General features: G+C 38.5%; 1 long non-coding RNA gene across 1 annotated transcript in view; it reads left to right on the forward strand.

Moving 5' to 3' along the window:
- The first annotated feature begins 7561 nt into the window (after window positions 1-7561).
- LOC116477483 (uncharacterized) overlaps window positions 7562-15588 on the forward strand; it is a 28428-nt gene continuing 20401 nt past the window's right edge. The window contains exons 1-3 of the long non-coding RNA XR_004250469.1: window positions 7562-7738; window positions 10439-10520; window positions 12769-12883. This is a non-coding gene — a long non-coding RNA (uncharacterized LOC116477483). The remainder of the gene's footprint in view (window positions 7739-10438; window positions 10521-12768; window positions 12884-15588) is intronic.

Consider the following 15588-nt stretch of genomic DNA (forward strand, 5'->3'; position numbering starts at 1 on the left):
GTGGTGATTCCTCAGGGATCTAGAACTAGAAATACCATTTGACCCAGCCATCCCATTACTGGGTATATACCCAAAGGAGTATAAATCATGCTGCTATAAAGACACATGCACACGTATGTTTATTGCGGCACTATTCACAATAGCAAAGAGTTGGAACCAACCCAGATGTCCAACAACGATAGACTGGATTAAGAAAATGTGGCACATATACACCATGGAATACTATGCAGCCATAAAAAATGATGAGTTCGTGTCCTTTGTAGGGACATGGATGAAACTGGAAAACATCATTCTCAGTAAACTATCACAAGGACAAAAAATCAAACACCGCATGTTCTCACTCATAGGTGGGAATTGAACAATGAGAACTCATGGACACAGGAAGGGGAACATCACACTCCGGGGACTGTTGTGGGGTGGGGGGAGAGGGGAGGGACAGCATTAGGAGATATACCTAATGCTAAATGATGAGTTAATGGGTGCAGCAAACCAACATGGCACATGGATACATATGTAACAAACCTGCACATTGTGCACATGTACCCTAAAACCTAAAGTATAATAATAATAAAAAAAGATATGATACGCATTATAACTACACACACACACATATATTCTATATATAATCTATATATTATATACATATATATAATCTTATTCTTTTCCACACAAATAGCATTAGACACTGTTCTGTGCTTTGAGCTTTGATTTTTTTTAACTTTTTGAGTTATACTTTTGCCAACAATATATAAGCCACAGTGGCCTGTCTTCTCATACCTTATTAATCTTTTGCTAGTCTAATAGATGAAAGATTGAATCCCTAGGTTTGAATTTTTACTTAATTTATTCAAAGTAACACTTCGTATTTTTGGTTAGGTTGAATATCCATTTGTATTTTTTTTCTACTGTGACTTGTCTATTTAAATTACCTCCCATTTTCCCATTATGTTGCTTCTTGATTAAGAGATGCTATTCTTCTCTGAGTTAGGAGATCAAAATGTGTTTCTCTCATTTTTTCACTTGATTGGTAACTTTATTTACTTGTTTTGGTGATTTTTGTCATGCAGTGATTTACAAAATGTATTTAAATGTATTAGTCTTTTTAGTTTTAATTCCCTAAAAAGGCCTTTGGAACCACAATATTACAACGTATTTCCATGGTTCATCTAATAATTTAGTGTCTTACATTTAAATATTTAATCCAGTTATGTATTTATTTTGGGTATAATTCATGAGGTAATATTCTAACTTTATTTTTTCTCATATGAATACACAAGTCATTTTATAGAGATGTATAAAAAATTTCTCTTCCAGGCCGGGTGCAGTGGCTCACACTTGTAATCTCAGCACTTTCGGAGGCCGAGGCGGGCAGATTACCTGAGGTCAGGAGTTCGAGATCAGCCTGGTCAACATGTTGAAATACCATCTCTACTAAAAATACAAAAATTAGCCAGGCATGGTGGTGGGTGCCTGTAATCCCAGCTACTGGGTAGGCTGAGGTAGGAGAATCACTTGAACCCTGGATTCAGAGGTTGCAGTGAGCCAAGATCACGCCAGTGCACTCCAGCCTGGGTGACAGAGCAAGGCTATGTCTAAAGAGAAAAAAAAATCTCTTCCAAATCAAGTTTAATGATACTTGTCTCAATTTTGACAGTCCTGAAAAAAACTGTGCTTTTTAAACCTTTGTTTAGTTTTTAAAATATACTAGCTTTCATTTTGAACTTTTTCCTGAAACTAATTATTTGAACTTTTTCTTGGACTCCCAATTATGTGTATGTTGAATCTGCTTTCTCTGCCTTCCCTAGATGTCATTTTTTTAATCATTCATACTAAGATTATGTTAGTTTCATTTTACTGTATTTACTTACATCTACCATTCCTGTCTTCTGCCTTATTGGAAGTGACTTTTCTTCCCTGTGTGCTTTGTTTTTTCACACTAATTTCTGTGATGTTTATATTTTTTAAATGTTTGTATTTTTAAAAAATTGATACTCACATTTCACTTCTTTCTAGTGTGTAGTCATCTGACTCTTGTGTAATTACTTTGTATTCTTATTTTAAAGATTCAATTGCTTCATTACAGTATTTGTTTTTTTAAAAAATTCACGAGAAATGTTTGAAGATGATTTTGATCTATAGCCACATATTTCTGTTGAACATTATAAATTCACCACTTGCTCCATATTTTCTTTGTTTTATAATGGTATTTTATATACGTTGCACTGGTTCTTCTTAATTACTCATCTCTGAATTAAATAAGTTTTTGCCAAAACAGTTATTTCGGGGAGAGTTTTATGGTAATAAGTCAGGATTACTTACATACCAGGAAGAATTTGTGTCCTGACCATGGCATTGTGAGTGAGTTTTAAACCGTACTTCTCCCCAGCCAGTGAAATGTCCAGGCATAGGGCTGATTACAATGAGAGGCTTCTCATTTACCTGAAGGTAAATGAGGCTACTCATTGTCCTGAAGATGATGCCAACTTCAACATTTTCAAATGAAAAGTCTCCTGGTGGTTTCTTGAGGAACTCATTGGAAATAAATAAAATAAATATAGTTGTAGTATGTCTTGTGTGAGCGTATAAATCAGACTATAACTGATTCATAAGGTTTTGAAACAAAAACTTTATACTAAAATTGGCTAAAATATTTGTAACCAGCACAGTCACGTTATCTCTGTAGACTATGAAATACAAATGTTATACTAGAACATTAAAGTGTGTCTTCTTTCCCTTACAGCATCCTAATTCACATAGCATTCTATCTTACAATAGGAATAGTCAAGTCTCAATTATCTAAGATACTCTCTAAAAAAAAGTGTGCTATTTTCCTCTTGGGATATATTCTTCCATTAACAGTCAATAAAACCATAGATCAATGGAGAGACAAGAGAAATGCTGACAAAAATAATGAAAGGTAGGCCCTTTAAATTTTTAATTCACAACCAAATATTTTCCAAATAGCCAAAATCCCTATCAAATAACTTTGATATCTAGGATTATTTTGTTTCTGGATGATACTAAACTAGACTTTGATCTGTATCATCCTTAATCACTACCTTCACTGTATCTGTCATCACTTTCTCTCCCATCCTTAATCACTTAATCACTCTATTTCCACTAGTTTTTAATAGATGATAACCTCTAAAGTCATGATGATTGTGTCTCAAATACACTACATATTGTATAAATATATACTGTATTAGTCTGTTCTCACACTGTTATAAAGAAATACCTGAGACTGGGTAACTTATATGGAAAAGAGGTTTAATTGGCTCACACTTCTTCAGGCTGTACAGGAAGCATAGCAGCTTCTGCTTCTGGGGAGGCCTCAAGAAACTTAAGAAACTTACAATCATGGTGGAAAGCAAAGCTGGAGCAGGTGACTTACATGGCTGGAGGAGGAGCAAGAGAGAGAGGAGGGAGGTGCTACACACTTTCAAACAATCAGATCTCGTGAGCACTCACTATCATGAAAGGAGAACCGAGAGGATGGTGCTAACCCATACATGAGAAACCACCACGATGATCCAATCACCTCCCACCAGGCCCCACCTCCAACAATGGGTATTACAATTCAACGTGAGATTTGGGCGGGTACACAGATCCAAACCATATCGTATGTATGTATTTAACTGGGATTTCAGAAGACAGTGGTGACACCTAAAGTAATGACCTCTGCAAAGAAAGAGTAAATTTTGAGATTGATCTTTTTGGTGGACTAGGAGAGAAGGAAGGGCAGAAAAGATCATAGGGTAGTTCTCATTAAGCAACAGAATAACATTCAAGCAAAACAAATCTTTACACTTAGAACCAATTTAAATTATCCAATTCTTCACCCACACACATTAAGCTAGCTGATCTCAGGATTGAAAATAAAACAAAACTTTGTGTAACTCATAATATTGTGTCTGGAATTGGTGGGTTCTTGGTCTCACTGACTTCAAAAATGAAGCCGTGGACCCTCATGGTGAGTGTTACAGTTCTTAAAGGCGGCATGTCTGGAGTTTGTTCCTACTGATGTTCGGATGTGTTCAGAGTTTCTTCCTTCTGGTGGGTTGGTGGTCTCTCTGGCTCAGGAGTGAAACTGCAGACCTTCACGGTGAGTGTTACAGCTCATCAAGGCAGTGTGGACCCAAAGAGTGAGCGGTAGCAAGATTTATTGCAAACAGCGAAAGAACAAAGCTTCCACAGTGTGGTAGGGGACCCGAGTGGGTTGCCACTGCTGGCTCGGGCAGCCAGCTTTTATTCTCTTATCTGGCCCCACCCACATCCTGCTGATTGGTAGAGCCAGTGGTCTGTTTTGACATGGCGCTGATTGGTGCGTTTACAATCCCTGAGCTAGATGCAAAGGTTCTCCACGTCCCCACCAGATTAGCTAGATACAGAGTGCCGATTGGTATATTTACAATCCCTGAGCTAGACCTAAAGGTTCTCCAAGGCCCCACCAGAGTAGCTAGATACAGAGTGTTGATTGGTGCATTCACAAACCCTGAGCTAGACACAGGGTGCTGATTGGTGTAATTACAAACCTTGAGCTAGATACAGAGTGCCGATTGGTGTATTTACAATCCCTGAGCTAGACATAAAGGTTCTCCACATCCCCACCAGACTCAGGAGCCCAGCTGGCTTCACCCAGTGGATCCTGCACTGGGGCTGCAGGTGGAGCTGCCTGCCAGTCCCAGGCCGTGCACCCACACTCCTCAGCCCTTGGGTGGTCGATGGGACTGGGCACCTTGGAGCAGGGGGCAGCGCTTATCCGGGAGGCTCGGGCCACACAGGAGCCCATGGAGAGGGTGGGAGGCTCAGCCATGGTGGGCTGCAGGTCCCGAGCCCTGTCCCACAGGAAGGCAGCTAAGGCTGGGCAAGAAATTGAGCGAAGCGCTGGTGGGCTGGCACTGCTGTGGGACTCAGTACACCCTCTGCAGCCACTGGCCCGGGTGCTAAGACCCTCATTGCCTGGGGCCGGCAGGGCCAGCTGGCTGCTCCAAGTGCAGGGCCCGCCAAGCCCATGCCCACCCGGAACTCCAGCTGGCTCACAAGCGCCACGCGCAGCCCCAGTTCCTGCTGGCACCTCTCTCTCCACACCTCCCTGCAAACTGAGGGAGCCAGCTCTGGCCTTGGCCAGCCCAGAAAGGGGCTCCCACAGTGCAGCGGTGGGCTGAAGGGCTCCTCAAGTGCCACCAAAGTGGAAGCCCAGGCAGAGGAGGCGCCGAGAGTGAGCAAGGGCTGTGAGGACTGCCAGCATGCTGTCGCCTCTCAATATTTAATCCATAAAGCTCCCAGAAAACAGATTCTAGTGTCTTAAGGCATACTTCTCCAATACAATCATTCTGACACCATCACATTTATGAAATCAAACTCCGAGGAATGGGGGTGCTGGGGTTTAGATATGGTTTGTTTGGCCCCACTAGGTCTCATGTTGAAATCTGATCCCTAGTGTTGGAGGTAGGGCCTAATTGGAGGTGTTTGTTCTTGGGGATGAATCAGTCATGAATGGATTGATGCTATCCTTGCAATAATGAGTGAGTTCTCACTCTTATTTCCTGAAAGAGTTTGCTCAAGAGCTGGTTGTTAAGAAGAGCCGGGCACACTCTCCCTCTCTTTTGATTTTTCTCTTGCCATATAATCTGCACATGCCAGTTCCCCTTGCCCTTCTGCCATGAGTGGAAGCAGCCTGAGTCCCTCACACGAAGCAGATGCTGGCACCATGCTTCTCGTGCAACCTGCAAAATTATGAGCTAAATAAACCTCTTTTCTTTTTGAATTAACAAGCCTGAGACATTCCTTTATAGAAACACAAACAAATACAGGAGGTACAAACATAAAGGGGCAGCATGAAGGAGTTATTCTGTGGTGATAGAAGAATTCTGTATTTTGATTGTGATAATGATTATATGAATCTGTATATGGGACAAAATTGCATAGAACTACATACATACACACATGCATGAATACATGTAAAAGTATTGAAAACTAAATAAGATCTATAGTCCAGTTAACAGCAATGTACCAGTGTCAATTTCGTTGTTTGATGTTGTACTACCATTATAATAAGATGCCATGTTTGGGAGAAGCTGGGTGAATGGTGCAGGCGTTCCTAGGTACTCTTTTGCACAACACTCTGAGTCTATAATTACTTTGAGAGGTTTTATTTTAGCTAAGGAAAAGTTTCTCTTATTCAATAATCAATGTCAGTGTTAACTTTCAACTGCTAACCTACATTACCATAGGGGTGAGCAGCTTGGGAGAAGAGGGCTCCTCAGTCTTGGCGTCAACATGTTGTTTCTTGGCACCCCCACTGTTAATCTTGAGCAGACCTCCAGACCTACTCCAAATAAGCACACCAGTTGTGTAAAACCAAGTATTCTGTTCAAGATCTTTTCCTAGTCGTCATCCTTCCCTAGTTAGACTGTCACTTGAAACACATTGGAAACCACCATTAGATTGAGGGCTACTACTGGTAGTTCAGGGACCCAGACTGAACAAGACACAGAAGTCAGCTGGAGGATTTTAAGGTCTTCTTAATCTTATCCAATGTTTTTCAAGGATGGCAAATCAAATTCTGTCACTAACTTGGTTTTATTTATGTGACAAATATTTAGTCAGTGACTTCCCTGAAAGTCCTGAAACTTGTGAAAATGATTCCTGGTTGCCCAGTGCCTACAGGATAAATTCCAAATCACTGAGTCATTCACATAAAGTCTTTCACAATATTTGCCCAATCTGCCTCTCTAGACCCATTTGTTTTTTCTTACTCCTTTTACCATCATTCTTCTTCAGGTTACCCCTACCCCAGAGGATATGATGCATTCTATATTCATCCATGTACATTTACTTGCAGTTTCACAAATATTGCACCACCCATTGTTCCTGCTAATCACTAAGTTTGGAATGTTTCCTCTGCCATTCCTGGAATATCCCTGTCCCAGCACACACACACACAACACACAACACACACACACACACACACACACACACACACACACACACATTTAAGCATTGAAAACACATACAAATCTTTTAGGGCCCAGTTCAAAAGTGCTTGCTTTGACATATTCCCTAACTAACCCCTGTGATTTAGAATGGCCACTTCTTTGCAGCCCCTGGCATTAGGAGGTGGAGACAGTTTTCCCCATTCTTGATTCTGGAATGACCCAGTTAATTGCTCTCACCAGTTGAATGTGCAGCAGAGGTGGCACTGTGTGACTGTCCAGTCTCACTCAAGAGGCCTTGCAGTTTTTGTTCTCACTCTCTTGGAAAGCTGCTGCCCCCATATTAAAAACCTGGGTCAATATGCTGGAAAAGCCACATGGAGGAGAGCCAAGACACTCAGCTGCAAATTCCATGTTACTGCCAAGTATGTGAAGGAAACTTTCTTGGATCCTCTGGCTGCAGCCAAAACACCGTGAGTAATCCCAAGAGATGCCAACAGAAGAGCTGTGTGGCTGAGCCCAGATCCCAGAGCAAAATCATGAACAATACCTTTTGCTTGAAGGTTCTTTTTTGGAATGATTTGTTACACAGTACTAGACAATTGATACAGCCTCGCCCCAACTCCAACCTCAAGTAACTGGTCATTCTGAATTCTGAAAGACCACAGCACTCTATGTCTACTTCTATTATAGATTCATATTTGACGATAATTATTTATTTCAACATTTCTCTGCACTACCAGACTTTGAGTTCCCTGGAACTAAAACTATTGCTTGGACCTCACACTGTACCTGAATACCTAGTGAGCACTAAAGTAATAATTGGTAAAGCAATGAAAAGCTAAAGGACTGGCCTTACTCAGGTTGATCCTGTCTGAGTGTGTTCGTCAAACCACAGGCAGAAGGAACTTTCATTTCGTACACTGGAAAGAATAGTGAACCTCATGCTTCAGTGGTGTGGCTCACCTGAGGTTAAGTTTAGCAGCAGTAGTAGACTGGAACTTTTTAGAATGCTAAGATTCAACAGCCTCAGATGAACAGTATTTTACTAGCTCTGCCAATCTAAAAGCCTAGGGAACTCTTTGCTTGCAAATAACAGAATATAATTCCAAGCAAAATCCTGTAAGACTTGGCTTTGAGTCAAAATTATGAAAATAAAAACGTTTGTTTTTTACAATTCCTCTCTAGAGTTTTGTTCAGCATTATCCAGATGAAGTTGAATTATTCCTTATAACCTATAGTTATTTGCATATAACTGGGACATGGCTGAAAAAAGGAGGATCTTATCAATTATCTTCAGATAATAATTTCTCCAGTTTAGAACCATATTTTGCATATATTTTAGCTGGACGAGTCCAAATATTGAATCATTAAGTAATCCATTTCTAAGCATGGATATTAAGTTACTTTTTTACATTTGGTTAAGGTTGCATTATTGCATTTAGTACTATTTTCATCTTATGTGTTACTGTTAATATTATGTTATCTTTAATCACTAGATGAAGTTGGAAGGCAAAAACAGATTAAGGGGCTTAGAAGAAGAAATTTTTAATTCTTGTTTTGCTTTGTCAGTGAATTGCTCTCTGTCCTTTTTCATCTTAAATATTTGTCCCTAGTTTCTTTACTGGCAATGCCTTTTAATGAAAAAAGAAATGTTTTAATTAACCACAATAGTATTTGTTTATGTTAACTTAAAAATTACAGCATTTGCAAATTTTTAACTATAACCAAAATCAACAGCTAGCCTAATTTTAAAAAAGTCTTTAGAATGCCTTGATATCTATTGGAACATTACATATTTGTGATCCATTTTACTTTCTACTGTTGAACAGCAGATCCTTCTGGTTCAAGAAAGGCTACAAATCCTTATTAAGTTGCTGTAGTATTGGCAAAATACAAACCAAACTCTATATTAGTGAGCCTGTATTTGTTTGTAAGAAAATTTAATCCATATGATTTTGAGTCATTGTCACTTACAGGAATACAAGCAAATCATGCTGCGTAAGTGCTACTTGATTTCCAAGATGCCTTTTGAACCAACTTTCGAGGTGGTCTTTATTTAGGACAAGAAGGTTTATTTTTACTGGTTGAAAAAAGGCTCAAGTTTGAGTAAAAATATGGGCATTCATCACAACAGAGGATGAAAAACAGACTTCTTCAGACAAGTAACAGCATAATGTTGAGGAGTGTTCTAGACAGATAGACTGACTCAGCTGTGAGGTGTACACTTTCTGGGCAAAGATTAACCCTCCTGCCAGCATAAGCCAACAGGAATAAGCAAGTCAACTTTTCTTTCCCGCATTGTCCAATGTAGATAACTGGTGACTGCATTAAAAATGCAAATCAAATTATTGTAAAGTAAATGTTTGTTGATTTTGTAACATTTATGTAAGTGGGAGAGCCAGGGTTTGAATCAGTCTTGTGTTGTCTGTTGAACTGGGTGCTGAATGGAATCCACCTAAACTGGCTGTTCCTCAAACTTCATACCAGAGCAATGAATCACCTTCAAAGCTAACTCAGGGAGCATATTGGCTCCAAAGACCATTAACCCTGGGAACTCCCAAACTGAAAGGTGGGACTGGAGAGATTTAGAACTGCTGGCTTGGAATTGTGAGCCATGGTTGAATGCCAACAACCTGGCATAAATCACAGAAGCACTTGAATTTCACATTCATTACTTACAACAGTGTGGAAATTGCTCAACATTTATGGCAGACATGCATTCCACAGATATAAAAATAAAACTTTATTAGAGATCTTGATATTAAATTTAGACACTGAGAATTAAATTCCAGGAGAGCCAATCTTTCTCAAACCATAAATAAGAAATAGAGTGGTTCCACTGTTTAACTTTTCTTTTTCGTAATCTATATGGCCAAAAATCTTAATCAAAAGACATGACATTTAGAGACAAGAAACATAGATTTAAGATCCTACGCTGCTGATCACTAGTTAATTGATGTTGGGAAATCACAAAACTCTCTACTGTAGCTTTAGTTTTATAAGCCTAATGTGCATCATAGGGTTAACATCAAGATCCAATGACGTACTATGTCTATAAACCTTTTAGAGTCATTAATTTAGAGTCATTCATTTATTCTTTAGATTATATGTGCAAAATTGAGAAAAAGGCATAAGCACAAAATTTCATGTGAGTAAAACTCAGGAATCTCTGAATATTTTTAACCTCTATAGGAAAATGTTGTAAGATCTATAACACTGTATTTCAATCTGTTTCTAGGCATTAAGAACAACTATTTTATTTGCCTCATAACCCAAATTCATGCTCCCCAATAAAAAATGAGTATTTAACATCAGGGTATAAAATGCCAGCTGGAAGAGTATTCACAACCATATACAATGAAGAGTCGCACTTCCAAGAAGAAAGCCGATGTCCCACTTCAGCATCAAATCTAAGACGCTGCATTTCACTTTCTCTGTACAAATATCATAATCTGTTTGTTAATCTCTTGGTTTTATTTCAAAAATGAAACTATATTTAGAGAGGAAACAAATTCTACCAGTTGCTGTTGGGAGCAAAAGATCTTTTTGTTTCTTGGATGCTTTATATTTGGACAGAGAAAGGTACATATTTTAACCGTATGTGAATTCAAGTGTAATGTATTAGCTTTGATTGTGCCAGAGTTCCTAGAGGGCTCCAGAAGCCAAAGGATGTGGCTAGTCACCCTAATTTTGGAGACTTGAATGCCTTTGTTCATAGTAGGAATCCAGAATAGAACGTAGCAACTTCTGTTCCTCATGATTTTGTATACTCCATCCGTAATCATCTGTCCTCATTCTAGACGCTAGTTTGGTTTACCCCATGGTAGCAAAATCAGTTTTCATTTTCTTAGGGAGAGAGGAGACTACTGGCAGGAGGAAGAGGAAGGCAGAGTAGAATGATAAAATTGTGTGTGTGAAACATGGCTTCTTAGCCCAGTACTAGCAACAGCCATCATTTTGCTATCTTTATTCCGTGTCTATTAAGTGAGAGTTTGGCCTCGTTGATTTCTAAGATCTTTTCTACGTGTGACAGTGAGCAATCTTATCAAATTCTTGAATTAGGCCACCACAAATGACTACAATCATTTGGCTCATGTAAAGATGAATTAATGCAAAAAATGCTTGCATAAATGAAGGTATGGCACAAAAGAAATATAAATGGAGGTAAAGAGAGCTATACCATTTTAATGCAAACATGATTTTGACTTCAGTACACTCTGGAATATACCAATCAAATTACAACATCTTCTCCCTAAGGCAGGCATTTCAGTAGTGGACATAGGAGAACTAGTGTATCAGTCAGGATCCTCCATAGAAAAAGAACCAAGAGAATATGTAAATCCACCTTTGTTTGATTGATTGATTGAGTAGTTGCCTCATCCCACAGTTGTGAGGACTGTCAGGTCTGAAACCCATATGTCAGGCTCACAGCGTGGAAACTCAGGTAGGATTTGATGCTAGGGCCTTGAGACAGAATTCCTCCTCCAGGATAGCCCTTAGGCTGTCCTTCAACAGACGAATGGTTCAACTTACTGTGCAGTTCAGCTTTCAATTGATTGGATGACATTCATCCACATTATCATGGGTAATACCTTTTACTTAAAGACAACTGCATCAGCAAAATACTTCACAGTAACACCCAGACTAGCGTTTGATTAAATAACCTGCTTTTTAGCTGAGTTAACTCAGAAGACTAACCATAACAACTAGTACAGTGTTGAGTCAAAGAATATTCCCTTTTCAGTAAAACATTAGGGATTCTGCAAAATAGAGTTAATGCTCTGAAATTTGTCAGAGTTTGTAATAGATTTTACATTTCTGCCAGTCCATGTCAATCTTTTCTTCATGCATCGTTTTCAGTTTATTTAGTTAAAGATGCCCAAACCACTTGGTGATTGAGCGGATGACTTTGTTTCCAATGGCATTGTGTATAGGAATGTTTTAATAGGAACTTGTTCACAAGTCTACATTTATGCACATTTTTGAATGTTAAAAAATTTACAGAATCTTTTAAATCAATGGGCATAAACATGTAGAATCTTAGAACTGCATGGGCCTTCAAGATTATGTCGCTCTACTTTTCACTCAATGCCATAATATCTTCTCCCTTAATGTTGAAATTTTTAGTAGAATATTCCTTATGATGGGTAGATTACTACTTCAAAAATCAGTGGATTCTCAGTTCTAAATAGCCCATTATTGGAAAGATCTTTCACAAGATGGCCTGTGTCTATCAACTTGATAGTTCCATCCATTGACCGTCTCTCTGCTCTGTAAAGACATGTATGATAATCTATCATTTCTATAAATCCAATCCTAGTTTCACATATGATCTCTAAAATATCTGTGAACAGCTCCCTGCTTTCTTCACCATACCTCAGGTGGAACTATAAATTGCTTTCACTGTCTCCCTAATCCCCACTATGCTCTAAAAATAAAAACAATGGAGTATTAATGTCAGATGTTTATTGAGTTGAATCTATATGTAAGATGCCAGATGAAGTTTTGGCATTGTGCCATTTATCTAAAAAACTCAGATAAAGGCATTTTTAGTCAATGTAATAAAGCCTTAAAATGAATTTAAGGCCAAGACATAGGTATCTACACTTTTAGAATAACTAAATCTTGGTTATTCCTTCACAATAAAAAAGGCAAAAGCCATGTTAATAAATGGATAATACATTTTTATGCAAACTAGATACGCATCATTGGAAGGAAATTAATAGCAATGTTGGTGAACTATGTTTGAGTTTAGGAATTTAGTAGGAAATCAGATAACTTCTGAAGATAACCATTTTCTTTTCCTTTTCTTCTTCATCAATCCAAACAGAATCAGAATCCATCCTTCTTTTTCCTAACTGGAATTTGAGAGACATGAGAAGGGAACTAAACACACAGACTTCAGTATCTGGTGGAAAAAGATAAGGTGTCTCAAGGAACGTTGGGTAAGGATAGGTATGATGTTAGATAAAGGGTTTTTGTAGATGCTCATTAGTAAGTTGAAGAAGTTCCCTTCTATTTCTATTTTTCTGAGTTATTTTTTTCAATCATGAATGGATGTTGAATTTTGTCAAATGCTTTGCTCTATATTGATTTATACGATCATGTGATTTTTCTTCTTTAACCTGTTGATATGGCGGATTATACTGATGGATTTTGAATGTTAGATTGGCCCCACATAGTTGGAATAAATCCTGCTTAGTCATGGTGTATAATTCATTTTATACATTGCTGTAGTTGATTTGCTAATATTTTGTGGAGGATTTTTGTTATAAGGAATAATTGTCTATAGTTTTCTTTATTTTTTTAAATTGTATTTTCTTTTCAGTTTTTGGTATCAGAGTAATTCTAGTCTCAAAAAATGAGATGAAAAATATTATCTAAAATTGGTGTCAATCCTTCTTAAAAGTTTGGTAGCACTCTCCTGTGAAACCACCTGGACCTGGACATTTCTTCTTCAGGACATCTTAATTACAAATTGAATTTCCTTAATGGTTATAGAAATATTCAGATTGGCAAACTCATCTTGGGTGAGTTTGGGTGGCTGGTGGTTTTCAGGGAATTTGTCTGTTTTTTCTGTGTTGTTGAATTTATGAGCATTCAAAGGGTTAAGACATATGAATAGTCTGCTGTGGTATAGTCAGCCTCCAAGATGAGCCTCAGTGATTCTTGCCTCTTGCTATTCACACTCTTGTGTAGTCACCTTGCACATTATACTGGAGTTGGCCTGTGTGAAATATAGACTATGTCAGAAAAGGCAATTATGTCTCTTCCAACACTAGGTTATAAAAGACATTGCAGCTTCTGGTATAGTCTCTGTCTCTCTCTGACTATGGCTCTGAGGAAAGCCAGCTGCCACATTGTGTGTAGCTCTATGGAGAAGCCATGTGGTGGAGACATCAGCTCTGTGAGTGCACCATCTTTGATATGGATTCTCCAGTCCGGTCAAGGTTTCAGACGCCTGCAGCTCTGGCCAACATCTTCCCCACAGTTTCATGAGAGAACATGATCCAAACAATTCAGCTAAGCTCCTCCTAAATTCCTGTCTCTCACAAATTCTAAGATAATAAATGTTACTTTAAATTGCTCAGTTTTGGAGAAATTTATTAGGCAACAATAGATAACTAATAAGATTGCCATTAACATAATTTTAGGACCATTGAACCAGAATGATTTTCCTTTTTCTTCAGTTTTAACTATTTGATCTTTCTTTTATTCATTCATTTATCCATTCCTTCATTAAATAAATATTGAATAGACCTCTACTATATGCCATATATTATATTGGGTCTGAGAATACAAGAATGTTAAACAGAATATTAGATAGAATTTTCCTTTTCTCTCAGCCCCAAATTAAGGGGCAATAGATAATTGCCCCTTTCTCCTAAAGATAGTATCTTGGAATTACAACAAATACCTTCTAGGGCTTAATAAAAAATAGTAGGATTAGTCCTGTGCCCCTCAAGCCAGGTAACTTCTGGAGAAGCAACCAGCTTCTACAAAGCAAAGGCCAGAAATCTAAAAGGAATTCATAAATGAGAGTTGTTAGAGTAGGAAGAGCATGAGAGAAATGCTCTGGCCTTTCTCCTCTCCTTCCCATTGGGGGGATTTTTCAAGAGGGTCTCCACAGAGATGGAGTTGAAGTGCCTCAAGAAGATTGGCAACTTATTCACCAGCCTAATGAAGCGGAGCTGCAGAATCACTTACGCTTAAATCAGCACTGCTGCTGAGCTGAGAAATTTCACCCAGGTATGACAAGCATGCACTGGGGTTTAAAGGTTATAGGCTGGAATGGAAACCAATAACTGCTTCTTTTATGGTGCATTCCTAAGGCAGGAGACTGTCTGGAGTAGCTGCCATTGTAAAGGAGAGAGTGCAGCAGTAGCCAGCACAGCTTCTATGCACCTGTCTCCAAACCTTCATCCATTTCCCTTCCATCTCTCTGGGAAGTCGGAAGTAGCAGAGAGAGGAAGTAAAGGAATCATGGAAAATTAAACACTCCCTCTCTACACACACACACACAAACACAAACACACACACACACACACACACACACACACACGATCCCTGAACAATGAGTTAAATCTGAATTTGGATAGAGCAGATAAATAGTATTGCATATGAGATTTGAGGTTTCAATGGATTTAGCAATCCCAGAATGTGACCACAAATCTATGACATATGCTTGAGCTGTGACGAGAAGTAGGAAAGGAAGATACAAAAGAACATGTCTGAAAATAGTTATTAGAGAAGAATAATTTTTTTCCTGTCAGAATTCAGGTCTTCAATGAACAAGTTAATCAACAATGAATTAAAAGTAGGGACACTGTCTTCCTGGTGTCTGGAATCTTTCCATGTTGATCTTTCAGTCCCTGGAATTCACAGTAAGGAGAAAATGACTTACAAGACATTTTCTTAGCTGATGACTTGATCTAGGAATATACCAGAATACAGAGAGGGAACAATATCCAAAATGGTGTGAAAAGAAAATAATTTTGGTGAGGCGGGAAAGGGGCCAAGAAAAAAAACAAGAAGGAAAGGGAAATTGAAAACCAGAAAACAAGCCTCTGCTGAGTGTCATAGGAACTGACTGCCCCTGTCTCTTCCTTAATCCACTTCTGCCAAATGAATAGAATTCTCTCCCTGTCTC

This window comes from Hylobates moloch, unplaced genomic scaffold (assembly GCF_009828535.3).
Source record: "Hylobates moloch isolate HMO894 unplaced genomic scaffold, HMol_V3 SCAFFOLD_11, whole genome shotgun sequence".
Taxonomy (NCBI): domain Eukaryota; kingdom Metazoa; phylum Chordata; class Mammalia; order Primates; family Hylobatidae; genus Hylobates; species Hylobates moloch.